The sequence below is a fragment of the Simochromis diagramma genome, unplaced genomic scaffold (genome assembly GCF_900408965.1).
Source record: "Simochromis diagramma unplaced genomic scaffold, fSimDia1.1 OVJJ01000777.1, whole genome shotgun sequence".
NCBI classification, from domain to species: domain Eukaryota; kingdom Metazoa; phylum Chordata; class Actinopteri; order Cichliformes; family Cichlidae; genus Simochromis; species Simochromis diagramma.
The window spans coordinates 63,997-76,278 of record NW_024387534.1 but is presented as its reverse complement, the minus strand read 5'-3'; the positions used below and the strand labels follow the sequence as shown (position 1 = coordinate 76,278).

The 12,282-nt window shown below is 45.6% G+C and overlaps 1 long non-coding RNA gene across 1 annotated transcript; it reads right to left on the bottom strand.

Moving 5' to 3' along the window:
• Positions 1 to 242: 242 nt before the first annotated feature.
• On the bottom strand, positions 243 to 2,465 carry LOC120727365. Its single transcript, XR_005694507.1, has 4 exons — positions 1,950 to 2,465; positions 1,611 to 1,822; positions 1,218 to 1,498; positions 243 to 881 (listed from the first exon to the last, which is right to left on the bottom strand). It is a non-coding gene; the product is annotated as an uncharacterized LOC120727365 (long non-coding RNA).
• Positions 2,466 to 12,282: the final 9,817 nt, after the last annotated feature.

Here is a 12,282-nt window from a genome sequence, read left to right as displayed (position 1 = left end):
CTTATCCAGGCAACCAATCATGGCTTGAAACCTAAAATAAGCTTTAACCACTTGTTCTAAGTAAAATGTTGAACAAATTAAATCTGAAAATAGGCATAAAACACTTATTCTAACAAACAAATCAAGGCAAATAATCTAAAAACTAGTACATTAAATCATTTTAAAGATATTTCTTCTTTTTAAATTTAGCTAAACACTACTTTAAGATTATATTGCTGATTAAGGACAAAACAAAACTGAAACAGAGCAAAAGTGTCCATCTTTATTTGTCCACTTTAACAATAACCTGCAGATAATAAAGATACAATTGAACAGTACAGGTCCAACATTATGAGTTTGTTTAAGTAGTTTCAACATTTCAACAGCCTTAGAGGTTTCGCCATTGCCCCATTAAAATTGACGAGTGACATAGGAAGACCACAAAGATTCAAATTTCTTCCGAAAGACACCAAATACCACAAAACTTGTCTGGGTGAGTAAATGAACATTTTCCATTTTAGAAATAAGACCCAGATTGAAAAAACAAAAAACAAAACAGAAGTGCCCTCTCCTAATCTTATCTGAAATTTACACACTACTTTCCAATAAATCCATTCTGCCAGGGCTTTTCTGTAAGATGATGTAGTGTCATGCTCATGAATGGCATCCTGGAGAACTTCTGTCTGAATGACAGACAGCAGGGTTGCCACGCATTTGGGGTAAGTCAGATGGAGTGCATAAAAGCATGCCATCACATATATCATAGCCTCACCAAGTTTTTCTTTGTCAAATGTTGTAACTGGTAAATTACCAACAGCAATGACACACTTGCAGCCATCGAACATCACTACTGGACATGAAAAGCTTCGTTTCTGGAGGACAGCATCTGGATCTTCTGTAGGCTGCAAGACACAAAAGACATGACAGTCAACATCTTATGTTAATTGTATGTTTTTTTGCTGGGATTTGGTCATAACGTCGGAGACGTCATTATCTTGTTCTTTGTTGGTTACACACATTTTATAGTAGTTTTGACTTATGGTTTATCAGTGTCAAGCGACTCCTTATGTGACCACACTTGTGTACATTAAATACGTTATAAATTAATGAAAACAATAAATTATAGATTTAAGTCTTTCAGCTGAAACCGAAAAAGCATTTTTGAGTCATGTTTGACCGAAATATTTTGTTTGCCAAATTTTCTGTAGATCTTTATAAGCAAATTTTATAAAACTTACCTTCAGGACATGTAGAAATGCTTCAGAAGCATTCCCCATCTTTTTTGGTGGATGGGCAGGTGTGGGAAAGAGGGTTGGAAGAGCCTTCATCAGTGCAAGGTGGGCTTCAGCTGGACAAAGCAGAAACAAACCTTCATAAACATAAATTTTAAAGGATGAGAACTTTGTATTCAAATGGTAAAACTTACTTTTGTCCATGGTCATTGGTGGATTCATTGCCTTCTTTGACACACCGTAGAACTCTTGTGGGGATCCAAAATTCTGCGAAGCTCACCCAACGCCTACAATAGGTTTAAAAAAATAAGTAAACAAATAAAATCAAAATAACTTTACTACCACACCAAATATATTTGAAATTAAAGTGATTATTGATTAACTCTTCCAAAAACTTACATGATGCAATTCTTTAAAGCATGGATATGCATCCAAGATGAAGCGAGCTCTGTTCTCCTCTTTCATGGTGTCTGAGTCAATGAAGGATCTTCTGGCTTCAAACTCGAGGTCTAATAGCTGGGACACATCTTCATGGTTTGGTTTTGCCTTCTTACACATTTCTTGTAATGTTTTGTAATGTCTTGCTTGTATTTGCCGACTATCCTTGTCAGCTAAGATAGAGAGAAGTACAAGAGCATTTTGGTTTTTCATTGTTACTGAAGTAGACTTCCACAAAACATTAGCTACTACTGGCTGTGTGTTGATAACCACTTTACAAAATTACTAGTATGTACTCACATGAAGTGGAGGCATTGTCAGAATTTCTGAAATATAACCTTTGAGGACAGATACTGTTACATCATCCAGCTTCTCCATTGCTCAGTCACCTGCAAGACAAATGTTTACAATTAGTGTTATGTTAAAAACATTTGAAAAGTTGAATCTTAATTGAGTCCCATGAGAATCAAATTGATTCACGTCAAAGAATCGTTTTGATTGTTCAACATTTTTACCCTTTTTAAAGCTATAATAGAAAAGAAATGTCCAGACAGCCCGGCTGAGGTCTGAAAGGGTTATACAATATTGCCCGGTGAACTTTTACTCACCCAGATTTGTGTCATTGAATTTCATCAATAAGATTATGCTGACTAGGGCTGCCAGATCATGCATCCATTGGACATAAAATGTACAGCTTATTGCACCAGCAGCATCTGCTCTTACATAACGATCATTAGCTTATAGCTTTAAGTGTTTAAGGTATGTGCTAACTAAAAATAAAGGCAAGAAGATAGTTTATTACATTTTAAAGAAATTTGCAGATTGCTCATTGCTATCTAAAATATAAAAGGACACCTGAGTATATTCTTGAGCATCTCACACTTCTAATAATCAGTTGTCTGCTTGACGTTTATTCAGCTGTGTAAAAACTATAACTTTAATCTCAGCCAAACCGATTTACTCAGGAACAAATAAAATACTGAAAAAAGCCAAACAATAACATTTTTAAGTTATTTAAGTGACTTATATATCATGTTTCACCTGAGTAGTGAAAGACAGCGGTGGTTTTGAAAATGGTTCTAGTGAGCGTTAAACCCCGGCTAGCTATCGAGGTAGTGGGTAACAGACGTCTCCGAAAACGTCGGAGAGCTTTTGAAAATATGTGGTGTCTTGATAAACTGTCCAGATATTTGAAGTTTACACGGCTACATTCTCGCCTGAAAATATGTTAAACGTTTATTTTGTGACCTAGAAAGAGTAATAAGAGAAATTTTAAAACTAACTAGCTGCCGCCATTTTTGGAAACTGAGCAGGGCCGCACTATGAATTCTGGGATACAGCTTCTTCTTCTTCTTCGGGGTTTAACGGCAGCTGGCATCCTTGTACATGCAGTGCTGCCATCTTCTGTTTCAATTTTGAATCGATACACAGCTTTACTTGTTTTACCAACCGGCCTGATTCCTGAATAACACTGTTTTGAGCCCACTTTAATAAATCCAATTAATATCAAAATATTAATTTAAACCCACACCTTGTGAGGGAATTCAAGCAGCTAGTAAATCAGTCAAAGACAATTGGAAAACCCTGAATGTGGTTAATTAGCTCTCGCTAATTGAAAGAAATTCTCAGTGTGCCTATTAACTTAACCCTCTGATGCATGAATTATGAAAGCCTTGGTCAAGATTTTTTTCTTAAGTGCTTTTATTCTCAGGACATGAAAAAAAAATGTTCAACTCTTTTTTTTCCAAAAATATGTTTTTTTATAAAGTTATAAACTTGTCCACTCCAGTGACCACTATGCATCAGAGGGTTAAGTTAATACAAACGGCTAATACTGCCCCTTATAAATAGCATAGCTAGGAATTCTCACAACAACGTGAGGGGATCGAATTTTGGACCACTGCTACACGCCATACAAGCAGGGCTACAAAGCTGTCTCACACCCGGCTTTTGGGAAGTCTGACCACAACGCCATCTTCCTCATCCCCCAGTATAAACAAAGCATACGGAGGGAAGAAGTAACCACCAAGGAGGTAAAACGGTGGACTGCCCAATCAGAAGCTACGCTACAGGACGCACTCAACGACGTCGACTGGGACATGTTCAGAGCATGCGCAGTCAACATCAACGAGTTTACGGAAGTAGCAGTATGCTTCGTCAATATGCTAGCGGAGGAGATTATCCCCACTGCGAGAGTCAAAGCGGCCTCATACGGCGTGCGGCGCGTGGTGAGAGATGCCAAACGCCGGTACCGGGAACGTGTGGAGTCCCACTTCCACCAGGGCGACACACGGAGTATGTGGCACGGACTACGCACCATTACAGACTACAAAGCCAGGGACACTGCGCTGATCAACGCTGACTCTGCATTCACCAACGAGCTGAATCAGTTCTACGCCCGTTTCGAGGTTAGCCAGGCGGCTAATGCTATCTACCGCCTGACTACCGAGGACAGTGACGTCATCAGCGAGAGACCGGTAACTAGCATCGCGGAGCATGACGTCCGAGCGGCCCTGAGGAGAGTGAACACAAGGAAAGCGGCGGGGCCAGACGGCATCACCGGCCGTCTGCTGCGCTGCTGTGCTGACCAGCTAGCAGGTGTGTTCACTTACATCTTCAACGAGTCCCTGGCGAAGTCTGTGGTCCCCACATGCTTCAAAAGATCCACCATCATCCCTGTGCCCAAGAACAGCAAACCCTCATCCCTGAACGATTACCGGCCAGTTGCACTGACCTCGGTAGTAATGAAGGTGTTTGAAGGGCTGCTGAAGAACATCATCTCCTCCTCCATCCCAGACACCACAGATCCGCTGCAGTTCGCCTACAGATCCAACAGATCCACAGAGGATGCCATCGCCCACGTCCTACACACCACTCTCAGCCACGTGGACAAGAAACAGGGTAACTATGTGCGAATGCTGTTTGTTGATTACAGTTCAGCATTTAACACAATAGTGCCCTGCAGACTGTTCACAAAGCTGAGGGATCTGGGACTTAACAGCCGTCTGTGTGCATGGGTGTTGGACTTCCTCACTGGCAGAACTCAGGTGGTGAGGGTGGGCAGGTGCTTCTCCAACAGCATCACCATCAACACAGGAGCACCTCAGGGATGTGTCCTCTCGCCACTGCTCTACTCCCTCTACACTTCAGACTGTGTGGCCACCCATGGCTCCAACACCATTGTGAAGTTTGCTGACGACACAGTGGTGTTGGGTGCCATCTCCAACAACGATGAGGCGGCCTACATGGATGAAGTGAAGAATCTGGCATCGTGGTGCCAGGACAACCACCTCCAGCTGAACGTCAGCAAGACCAAGGAGCTGGTGGTGGACTTCAGAAGGGTCAGCACAGAGACTACAAGCCCATTATCATCAATGGAGCTCCAGTGGAGAGGGTGCAGTCCTTCAAGTATCTTGGTGTCCACATCTCCTCAGACCTGACATGGGCTGCCCACATTCAGGTCCAGACCAAAAAGGCTAGGCAGCGCCTGTATCACCTACGACAACTGAGGAAGTTCAGGGTCTCTCCAAAGATCCTCAGGATTTTCTATACAGGCGCTGTGGAGAGCATCCTCACACAGAACATGACATCGTGGTTTGGGAACAGCTGTGTGAAGGACCAAAAAGCTCTCCAGAGAGTGATCCGTACAGCAGAACGCTGCTGCAGGATTGCTCTCCCCCCGCTTCAGGACACCTACACCAGGAGATGCCGGACTAGAGCAGCGCAGATACTGAAGGACCCGTCCCATCCTGGCAACAAACTGTTCCAACTTCTGCAATCTGGTAGAAGGTTCCGCATCTTCCGGGCAAGGACAGAGAGACTCAAGAGGAGCTTCTATCCCCAAGCCATCCGTGCCCTAAACACACACACCCGCCCTCTCACATCATCTATAATTGACTGAGACAGGACTCTCTTCCAGACACTCTAAACCAAGGCACAATGTACATTTCAATTCCTTTAATTTTAAATATGTTTATATTGTCTATCCTGTAAAATAGTCAGATGTCTATTCATATTAATGTACAGAATTCACCTGCTTGCTGCTACTACTGCACATTCACCCAATGTATATACTACATATATATATATATATATAATGTTCTTCCTCTACACCCCCCCCCCCCCCCCCAATTTTTTTGCACATGTCGAGGAGCGTGTCAGGCTACATTTCACTGTGTGTTATACTTGTATAACTATGCATGTGACAAATAAAGAACCTTGAACCTTGAACCTTGAACATTACAGTAGATACTTCACTAAATGTTCTCTGAACCACATGCGAGGGCTGCTAAGCTAATGCTAGCATCCGTTAGCATGCTACATTACTCCTTCCCGCGCTCAAATTAAATTTATTATTCTGTCCGCTTGACTTTAAAACAGTGATTATGTGATCCACACAGAAATGTGGTCACAATTGTGAGTTAAGTGTCGTGATATATGGAGATTATTTTGCATGTTTTATTTTGCTGGTTTATTGGTGTAATTTAAAGCCACAATGTCATGTAAGTTCCCTGTTGCCAGGAGAGTGTATAACACTTTGGACAGTAGGGGGCAGCAGCGTGCTTTGGGAACTGAGTCGGGTGCATAGCTGCCGTAAGTTTTCCATTCTGGCAAGACTGACCAGGCGAACGGCAGCGTGTCTCCTGTGCTCACTTTCTCTCCTGTTTTACAGGTCAGTAATGTGGTCAAAAAACATAAAGAAATACACAGCTGGACACTGTGATACTTAAACTTTCATGACATAAGACGGGTCTGTGATATGTGATGTATTATACTGTCACTATGTGAGCTACTTTAGCTCTGTAAGATGTTATAGCTAGGCTATATGCCTGGGTAACGCTAGCAAGCTGTTGCAACTGCGTATAATACTCCATATAATAATAAGAAGCACCAACCCAGTTGGGTTTACAGTTCCTGATAAACTTGTAGCTTTGTGTTCATGACAAATGTTTTGTATAACGCGTGTGTAAAGTGTTCTGAGCCTGCCTGAAGTCATGTGTAAACTTGCTGTTTCAGTGTTAGAATCTAACTGGTCTGAAAAAGACATATGAAGCGAGAGCGCTAATAAGAGTACGGCCTACAAAAATGCTGGCAAGGAAAGTAGTGCAGTAATGTTGAAAGTAGAGTTTCCTTTCTATGATAAGACACTACCATGATGATGTGAATTATTTTGTTTATCTCATTTATGGGAAAAGAGGTGTAGTTGTCATTTGTTTCATTCATTTAAACCCTTTGTTGTTTTATGCCAGTAGTGTGGACTAATATTGAAATGTACTGGTGGAAAACAAGCCATGTGAGGGAATGAGCAGTTATTGTGAAATTGAGTTAACAAAAGAGTGGAGCAGATATGCTTGTGTTGTATGAATAAATTCTGGCAAGACTGACCAGGCGAACGGCAGCGTGTCTCCTGTGCTCACTTTCTCTCCTGTTTTACAGGATCGTAATCTGGCTACGCGCCCATCATAGTGGGGCCTGTAACAGATTTCTGGGGGCTCGTCCGGGATCGGCGGCGTCTGAGGAGCACGTCCGGCTGATCCAGTGATCATTGGACCCAAAGTGACAGTGTTGCTAAAGAGGGTGGGACCGGTAACGCCACCAGGCTGCAACAAAAGTCATGTCAGGCGACGAGAGGAGAAGACTCAGCTGGTCCATCAAAAAGAAACTCTACCAGCTAACGGCTGATGAAGCATACGACATTGCAACTCACCTTGACCCGGTGGCTGAACTGGACTCAGAAAGGCTGAACAAGGACGATGAGGAAGGTTGAATTGAGTACATCACTGCTTATATGAACAGCTCCACACTCCTACAGCTAGAGGATGAGGGCTTGGGCATGTTGTTATGTTTACAAGACACTATTGACTTGGTTATTACTAACCGGGATAAGGGTAGACCACCCCCCAAAGATCTGGCTAGTGGTGAAGGGACGCCTGTGATGCCACCAGCCAGTGATAACATTAATGGCAAACATATATCTCCCATGGGTGGCTACGCTCCCGAAGTGGCAACCCCCAACTTTGACATACACCAACTGCTCACAGATTCAGGGGAGGGGCAGAACAAATCTCACAGACACAGCATCAACGCACCTGACCCAGAGGGACCACAGTGTAGGATGGGTAGCTGCGGTCACATCAGCGGGCCTCGTGCCACTAACTCACCACCAACTGACATCAGACATCCACTGATTCCCCAGCAACACCACATGGCTGCAGGAGCACTGCCTGCCCCAGCCCACGAGAGTGTGATTGCCCTTCGCGACCTGCCCCTGTTACAGAGGAAGGAATTCAAAATACATGGTGGGCAAATAACTGATACTGCATCGGACATTAGTTTTAACAGTATCTGCAAACAGATTGATGACGGTCGCAGGGAACAACACACAGATGACGACATAATTAGAGGAGTCCTACGCGTAATCAAGGGTGGAAACTTTAAAGACATGCTTGTGAACAAGGAAGACCTGACAGTTACAGAACTGAAAAGTTTCCTACAGTCCCATTTGAGAGAGAAAACCAGCACCGAGCTCTTTCAGGAACTGATGTGTGCTAAACAACACGGGAACGAATCTCCACAGCAATTCCTGTATCGCATGATCGGACTGAAACAGAGAATAACATTCACATCCAAGCAGGCAAGTTCAGTCATAAAGTATGATGCCTCCACACTCCAGGGCGTGTTCCTGAACGCAGTTTATCAAGGCATGGGAGAAAGGCACGAGGACCTCAGGCGGGACCTGAAGCCGCTCCTGGCTAACCCCACTGTTTCTGATGAAGCTCTCTTAAGACAGGTTATCCAGACCACGATGGAGGACAACGAGAGAAAACGCCGACTGGGGCGTAGCGCCAGCCGGAAGTTCACACAAGCCCACAGCACAGTTGCAGAGCCAGAGGGAATGACCGGCGTTGTGGGCGAGACTAGAGTCAAAGGTAAAGACAATGTAATTCAGAGACTGAGTGCTCAGGTCGAGGCTCTAACGGAGGCCATGGAGACACTGAGAAAGCTCACTGCTCCAGCCCTGGTGCCCGGGGCTGCCCATCAAATTGTCCAACAGAGTGCCTCTGACAAGACCAAATCGGACAGAAAGACACAAAGATCATATGGGTGTCCACAGTGTGTAGCCCAAGGCAGGCCAAGCTGTAACCACTGCTTTTCGTGTGGAGAAGTAGGCCATCGTGCTATTGGCTGCTTGAAAAGGAATATGCAGTCGGGAAACGAGTGCCGGTCAGGGCTGAGGGGCAACCCCTGACCAACCCAAGGGACAAATCCCAGCCCCATGATGCCACAGTACTAGAGTTAGGAAAGAGGGACCAGTCTATGAGCTTACAGATGGGTAACCACCTACCCCCACCTGAGAAAGTTGCCCCACTGATTGGCCGAAAATCCCTATTGAAATGCAGCATGAACGGCTATGCAGTGACTGCCATGTTAGACACAGGGGCAAATGTGAGCATCATAGACCACGCCTGGAAGAACAAGTACCTACCTGAAAAAGAGATCCGTCCACTGAGGGAACTAATGGATGAGGAACTCAGTGTAACTGCTGTCACGGGGGAGGCAGTGCCATATGATGGGTGGATGGAAGTGGTGGTAAACCTGCAAGGCAACAACGATCCAGATCTATCCATTAGAGTACCTTTTCTAGTTAGTCGACTAGATTTAGAAAGACCATTGGTTGGTTTTAATGTCATCCAAGAACTCATCAAGAGTAACGAGAGCAGACCCAAAATCATGTCCATCCTCGTCAACCTGCTGACTGGTGCCCTAGAGATCAACAGTGCAAAGGCAGAGGCTATTGTAAGCTTCATACAGACCAAACCAAAAGTAGAACAGAATGCGACTGTAAAGGTGGGCAGGAAAGGTGCCACTATTAATCCTGGTCAAGTAGCGTATATTAGGTGTGGAGTATCTTTAGACATTAGTGACTCTAGCCCACTCGTGCTGTTTGAACCTAACCTAGATGACACACCACTGTTGCCACTGAGTATAGGTGAAGGGCTATTGGCAATCCAGCAGGATGAGAGACCCTTCGTGAAGGTACCAGTTTCCAACCACTCTACCGAGACGGTGGTCCTGCCCAGCTCCACGGTCCTAGGCACCATTGAAGCTATTGATGGAGTAATAGGAACAGGCAGCCCAAGCGGCGAGCACAGTCAAGCCCGGGGCAACACTGACCCGCCACCAAGCTCCATGAGTGACCTGCCCCCTACTACACTGTGGCACCCGCCAGTGGATGTTAGTCACCTAAGTGATGAGCAACAGAGAAAGGTGAAACAAATGCTATACGAGGAGTCAGGAGCTTTTGCTTGTGATGACGAAGACATAGGGTGTATTCCAAGCCTGCAAATGTCCATAAATTTAAAGGACAACATCCCAGTACAGCGAACCTATGCTGCAGTGCCCAAACCCCTCTATAAAGAGGTTAAAGAATACATCCAAGATCTGCTTGCCAAAGGGTGGATAGTTAAGTCAAAGTCACCGTACGCAGCACCTGTCGTGTGTGTCAGAAAAAAAGATGGAACATTGAGATTATGTATCGATTACAGGCTTTTAAATCAAAAGACTGTACCAGACCGCCACCCACTGCCTCGCATCCAGGACCTCATAGACACACTAGGAGGCCACAGCTGGTTCACCATCCTGGATCAAGGCAAAGCCTATCACCAGGGCTACATGGCAGAGGGATCCAGACACATGACAGCATTCATCACTCCTTGGGGTCTCTATGAATGGGTGAGGATCCCATTCGGGCTCTCCAATGCCCCAGCCGCTTTTCAACGCAGCATGGAGGAGATGTTAGATTCCCTGCGTGATAGCTGCTGCATCCCTTATCTCGACGACATCCTCTGCTACGCAAAATCTTTTGACGAGCATGTCGAGGGAGTACGTCAGGTCCTGAGGTCTCTAAAAGCCCATGGTGTCAAGCTTCGGCCCACAAAATGTGAGCTGTTCCAGCAGGAGGTCAGGTATGTGGGGAGGCTGGTCTCAGCTGATGGTGTCAGGATTGACCCAAAAGACACTGATGCGATCAGGCTGCTGCAAGAGAAAACACCCAATACAGTGGGTGAGGTGAGGAAGCTGCTTGGGTTCCTGAGCTATTACAGAATGTACATCCAAAACTTCTCTAGCATCGCTAAGCCAATCTACGAGCTGCTGAATGTGAAAACCGCCCCAGCAGTAACAAGTGGAAAGCTCACGAAGGGAAAGGGGGCCCAGCTGCCATCAAAGACACCTATCGTGTGGACAGATGAGCACCAGAGGATACTAGAGCAGCTGATAGACACTCTGTCGCACCCACCCGTGTTGGCGTATCCAGACTTTGAACTCCCGTTTGTACTCCACACAGATGCCTCTAAGGAGGGACTAGGTGCTGTGTTGTATCAGCGCCAGGGTGGAAGAATGAGGGTCATCGCTTATGGCTCGAGAACTCTGTCCCCTGCTGAGAAAAATTATAACCTGCACTCAGGGAAACTGGAGTTCCTCGCCCTTAAGTGGGCGGTATGTGAGAAATTCAGGGATTACCTGTTTTATGCACCCCATTTCACAGTCTATACGGACAATAATCCCCTCACCTATGTGCTGAGCACTGCAAAGCTTAATGCGGTGGGCCACCGCTGGGTGGGTGAGCTGGCAGATTTCCGGTTCGATGTCAAGTACAGGCCAGGGAAGGTGAACATAGATGCGGACACATTCTCCCGGTTCCCACTTGACATCGACACCTATCTCACAAAGTGTACGGAAGAGCTCACGGGAGACGCTGTCCATGCTGCCTGGGAGGGTTGTGAGTCAGCAAAGACAGAGGACGTTGCATATGTTGCTGCCCTGAGCTTAACATGCCCGGAGCCACCTGTGAACGGATCACCATTTACAGTATGTCACAGTGATCTGGTGACATCACAAAGGGGGGATCCTGTTATCAGCGAACTGATCAAACTGAAAGAAACAAAAACAGTAATAACGAATGACGACAGAAGGAGAGCCAGTGGCCCTGTGAGGAAGTTGATGCACGAGTGGGGAAAGCTCAATATCGAAAACCAGCTACTGTATCGCACGGCAGGACAGCGGAGACAGCTTGTGCTTCCAACACAATATCACCCCCTAGTGCTGAAACATCTTCATGATGACCTGGGTCATATTGGGGCAGAGAGGGTCATTCACTTGGCAAGGGACCGTTTTTACTGGCCTTTTATGAAGAGGGACATTGAAGCGTATGTGACCAGGAAATGCCCCTGCATTAAGAAAAAGAAGCCGGTCAAACAGATCAGAGCCCCGATGGGATCAATCTCCACTTCTGCGCCGCTTGAACTGGTGTCTGTGGACTATATGCATCTGGAAGCCAGTAGGGGGGGCTACGAGTACATCTTAGTAGTCATCGACCACTTCACCAGGTTTGCTCAGGCCTACCCCACGAAAAACAAGTCGGGAAGGACGGCGGCGGAGAAGATATTCAATGACTTCATCCCCAGGTTTGGATTTCCAAGGCGGCTACACCATGACCAGGGCAGAGAATTTGAAAATGACCTGTTCATGGCCCTACGACGCCTGGCTGGGGTTGCTCACTCGAGGACGACACCATATCATCCACAGGGCAACCCAGCCGAGCGATTTAACAGGACGTTGCTCCAAATGCTAA